Here is a 6,000-nt window from a genome sequence, read left to right on the forward strand (position 1 = left end):
TATTCAAAAAAGGATCTTCCACTCATCAAGCATTTTCAGTATTCTGACACCCCGACCACATGTACTCATTTTTTATCAAAAATGTACATACACGAACAGATATTAAATGTGAATTCAAATACTAACAACTGCCTTCCGTAGACAATCTGCAGTGTTGCCAAATTGATGGACGCAGCATTATTATTAAATTGAAATTTAAATATTGAAAACGAATATTTATGAGCGCCTCTGGCGGTATTCCTTCCAACTGAAAATATTTATTTTCTTTCAAACTTCCTTGAATTCTGCGTCCGAATGTTATATCAATATGCAGCAATGTTTTCTGATTAGCTGTTGGAAAATGGTCCGAACGAAAGGGATAGTTCCGATAACCAATCCTCCAACAGAAAAATGCGTTATATGAGGTAATGCAATGGAAGGAGATGGAAATTGAAAGATTGTACTGCTGCGTCCGGTATACGGACGCAATAGTACGGTGGACGCAGCATCAGATGTAAATTGCAAATTGATGGATGCATCATTGATAGAAAGATATATTTATATATATATATATATATATATATATATATATATATATATATATATATATATATATATGTTGAAACAATGTAATTACAAGATCCAACCATGCGCCTAATGATTTTTTTATAACATATGATTTATGATTTAGGTAGGTTGACCTACCCCAAAACATTAGACCGTAACTCCCAGAAAACGACCAACATAAATCTGTTCGATGGTAACTATGATTTACTCTCATTATTGAGCAAGATTTCCTATTCAGATTTTTCTTTAGAAACTGCATGACACTTTTTTTTCAAATTCACCAATAGCTCACTGTTAGTACACCAGTCATGGAACTTATTTGCTACAGTATCTGGCTACCATATCACATATATTTTTTTCTGAGATAAGAAAGTTGGTATCATCGGCATATTTTGCGCACTTAGACATGAATTAATCATGTCATTCATAAAGATGATGGAGAGTACTAGGACCATTATAGAACCCTGTGGAACACCCATATTAATTGTTTTTTCTTTTGATATAATTTTTCTTTCAAAGTATCATGACTCAAAGTATCAAATGATCTGCTCGAATCGAAGTATAAAGCTATTGTGTTTTGTTTGTTGTTTAAATAGTTATAAATATTTTCACAGAGTTCTGCTACTGCTGTTGATTTATTTTGCCTAGAACCGTACTGATGGTTCAACAGTAAATTATGGTGTTCTAGAAATTTTGTGAGGCGGCAATTGAAAGAAAAGTCGAGAGTTTCTGGTACGAGTAGCTGACTTTGCAAGCAGATGTTTCTATAATTATTAACGTCATATTTGGATCCTTTATATATATATATATATATATATATATATATATATATATATATATATATATTGAAGTTTTCAAATTTGTTGGGTAATGACCTGTAATGAACGTTTCATTGATTGAGTGTGCTAGAGGCTTTTTTTATATGTTAATTCTCTGATGACATTTCTCAGCAGTCTTCCAGAAATTTCATCAATACCTTCAGCTGATTTCTTGGTGGTTTTCATAATATAATTCTCAATTTCATATGCATTAGAGACATATAATGTATGGTGGAAATCAGAAATTAGTTTGTTATTATTGGGGACATTGTAGATCATTGAAGTGATAAATGAATATATTACAAATTTCACTCAAATCTGTCACACATTCGCCATTATAATTGAGCTTTTTTCATTGACTTATTTTGACTATGATTTTTAGATTCATTACTAATTTTCCGACTTTCTTTCATCATGTTCGAAGCACTTTTTATTCTTTCATCATTGTAATTTTACTTTTCTTGCTTCAATTTTTCTTTATATACTTTTTTCAATTTATCAAATTTATTTTTAATATCACAGAGCATATTATGAAGTTTTTTCAGTTCTTTGGTATACCAGACTTTACAACGTTTCTTTATTTGAATTATTTCAAATGGAAATGATATATCGTGGTGGGATTTGAAATTACTGAATTCATCCACTGTTGCAGAAGAATAAACATCTACCCATTGTTTTTTCTGAACCAGATTTTTGAAGTTCATCAAATTATTTTCAGTGTAATCCCGTTCATATTGTTTTTCTGTTCTTCCATTTTTTTCCCACATCTAGACATATTTGGAATGTATGATACGATATGTGGTTATCTTTCACCAATTTTGAGCATATTACAATTATTTGAAACCATAAGATCAATACATGTAGAGCTTTCGTTGGTAATTCGTGTGGCTTATTCTATACATGTTTCCATGCCAAATGCATTGAACAGATTGGTCAATTCTCTAGAATTATTATTGTCAGCAAATAAATTTATATTGAAATCATCACATACTGGGTTGAGCATGTCATACATTTTTTCAATAAAAATCCGACTGTCACTATTTGGTGTCCTATAAACTGTGATGACATATAATTTGCTACTGCTGAAAGTTTTATTTATAGATATTACTGTTGTTTCAAAATGTTTCTCTCAACATCGTGATCATGGGCTATTGGTTCACAATTTGGACCATATTTTGTTATCACAAATATACCAACTCCACCGTGTTGAAAATCTTCACGGCAGAAGCTACTTACCATGGAAACATCATATAATTTGAATGGCATCCTCTGATTTGAGCCAATACAGCAAATATGTAAGTCAAAAATAATTTCCAGATCCCCAGATTTGTCACATATGTACATTGGAATGCATTATATTGAGTTTTTTTCGTTTTATCAACTTTCACATTTTTTGTTTCGAATTTTCATAATTTGTTTGAGAAATGTCTAAAAAAGAAGTTGGTGTTTTTTCATCTTCATCTGCAAACACATTTCTCGTTTTATATTTCTCATAATGCCAGTTGAAGTCAAACCTTCTATAGTTAACTCCACGTGGCCAGAAAGTGGGACTATAGAAAAGGTTTTTGTATTCGAAATCACCAACAACTACAAAGATTGTCAGTATTTTATTTTCATTTAAATCCTCAACCATGAATTCTTCTTCAGCATTAGTTTTTCTTTTCAGATACTCTGTTATATTTGTTTCAGTCACGTCTTGTGACACTTTATATAGATATAACCATAAAATCCGCGTTGCACCATCGAACTATATTTTTTCTGTTTTATCGCTTTTTCCTCTGTATTTCCCACTTTTCATTTTTCTTATCTTGTTTCAATTCTTTAATCGGCTCAGTACGTAGTTACATCTGGAGTACCACAAGGTTCTAATCTTGGACATCTTTTATTTTTATTAGTGACTTGGCAACCTCTTTGAATATTCCTAGCTATCTATTTGCATATTACCTGAAACTATATTATAAAACTGACGACATTACTAACTGCCAACGTGTACAACATGAATTAAATGTAATCAAACTTCGGTGTAATAATAATCGTCTACAACTGAACGTATCCAAATGAAAAAAAATAATTTACAACAAAAAAGTGAAATTTATTGTACGATAATTCAATCAACAATAAATACTACAATCAACCGCGTACATGAGATAAAAGATCTTGGTATAACATACGACAGTAAAATAACATTTACAACACATATCAGGAATATGACTACTGATGCCAATAGGATGCTTGGATTCATTTACAGAAATGGCAAAAACTTACTCATTGATCTATAATGCAGCTAAAATATGTAACCACCTACCGACAAGTTTTAAAGATATCCAATCACCTTATCAGTTCAAGAAGTCTGTAAAGCAAGTTCTCATTGATCAGGTGCTTTATAGTGTTAAAGAGTACTTTGATAAAGATATGGATGGAATTCTGATATAAAATTATTCCCTGTTCAATCACTGCTCATGTTGATTTTTAATAGCTCCTGCAATTTATTTATAATTGCTTTGTCTACGAGATGTTCATCTTTCGACAATAAAGTATACTTTATTACTATTATTATTAATAAATTCCTGCATAAATTACCAAACAACAATATTGACAATACGGTTCTTTGACAAAAAGTGAGGGACGAAACAATCTGAAATTATATTGCGAAGCATCACGCACAAGTGTTATGCTACGATCACCATTGAATTTTATGTGAAGTAGCTTCAATAACGGTTAACGGAAAAAACATATTTTAAACATTTTTTTAAACCAATAACTTCAAAAAATTCGCAGTGATCACAAACCTGATAAAGTTCGTTCATAAAATTAAAATAAAATTAAAGATTAAAGTAATTACGTTATAAAAATATGAGTATTCATAGAACCAAAAGTTTTTTCTGTGGCAAACAGATACATCTAACTTCATTTCAAGGAACTTAGCTCAATAATTAAAAAAGCGGTTATCCCAGTTAATTACAAGAGGACATATGTAATATGTATAACAATATTATTATCAAATTTCGATTGTCAATTTGGCGGTAATACGGTCGAAATGTTGAAGAAAACTTTATTGTTTGTTTTATTATCAAAAGCGAATTTAGTAGGAAGATAGAATACATGATGGTTATAAGTTCCTTAAGTTCCTAATTCAGATCTATTTTCATTTTAATATGGGAAACCAAATGAAGGAGAATAATTTCAGGAAGATCCATATTTATTATCTTTATTATAATTCAAACCCCTTTAAACACCATTGAATATACTTTTTGAAAGCGTTTGATAAACGAAATGAAATACATGAAAATCGTTTACGTAGGCATTTTCATTTTAGTAATACGAGTAATTTCAACAGTTCTACCCAAATCACCTGCAGAATTCAATGATCGTCGAATTTGTTTCCTCAATGAAATACTTGTTTAATGTTTCAGAAAAGAATTTATCAATGGCCTGCGGAGGAAAATAGAATTGAGGGTGAAAGACTGGTGGAAAATAATCGAAATATCTGCATCTGAGCTCTGTGAGTCATTCTTTATACGGGGTCGACTTTGATTCTGCAGGTAGGGACGCAATGCAAGAAGTTGAAACAGAATTGACTAAAAAATATCATGTATTACATATTATTTTTCGAAAAAATGTAAAATGTAAATCATATCATTTTGTAAATCCTGTAATGTATATATATATATATATATATATATATATATATATATATATATATATATATATATATATATATATATAAATCGATTTAATTCGTGAGGTTGCAGTCAATAGCTGGGCTGTTACAAAGAAAACTCTTTGTTATATGTCAAGCTTTCGGTATATTTCACACCTTCGTCAGGACAACTACAATAATAAGATTATATATCTTGTAAAAAATATATAAATATGGAGAACTTACTAACGTGAGAATAAAATATAAAATGGTTCAAAAACAGATAGAAAAACATTAATAAATGACAGTTAATAAAAATTTTGGCTGACAATGTCAAGTGGGAAAATTCTGAATGATACTCGAATTACTAGATTTTTTATTTTCTTTATCATATTTCAGTAGGTACGTGTGAATTTTGCAAAATTTCCAGTTAGAAGACCTAGAATTCCCAGGCTACATCTAACATGACCACGTAGGCAGCTATAGCTACCTGCGTGACATCCGGGTCCAAGATATAAATACATACAAAGATTTTATCGAGTGTGTATGATGTACAAATCAAAAATGAAACAATTAGTGGACATAACACTCCAAAAAGGGGGGCAAACCGCGGACACGTGTTTCTGGCTATTGGCCTCAACTAGAACCACAAATGTGCGGTTGGCTCCTGTTGTTGACTCCGTGCATATGTGTTGTTTCCTGCTTTCGGCAAACAAGTGTTGCCCACCTTTACACTTGGCTGCACCGCGCTGATGAGGCCAATAGCCAGAAACACGTGTCCGCGGTTTGCCCCCCTTTTTGGAGTGTTATGTCCACTAATTGTTTCATTTTTGATTTGTACATCATACACACTCGATAAAATCTTTGTATGTATTCATATCTTGGACCCGGATGTCACGCAGGTAGCTATAGCTGCCTACGTGGTCATGTTAGATGTAGCCTGGGAATTCTAGGTCTTCTAACTGGAACCACAAATGTGCGGTTGGCTCCTGTTGT

The sequence above is a fragment of the Leptinotarsa decemlineata genome, unplaced genomic scaffold, assembly GCF_025532065.1.
Source record: "Leptinotarsa decemlineata unplaced genomic scaffold, Ldec_3_MD MMD2_tig00026340_RagTag_RagTag, whole genome shotgun sequence".
NCBI lineage: Eukaryota > Metazoa > Arthropoda > Insecta > Coleoptera > Chrysomelidae > Leptinotarsa > Leptinotarsa decemlineata.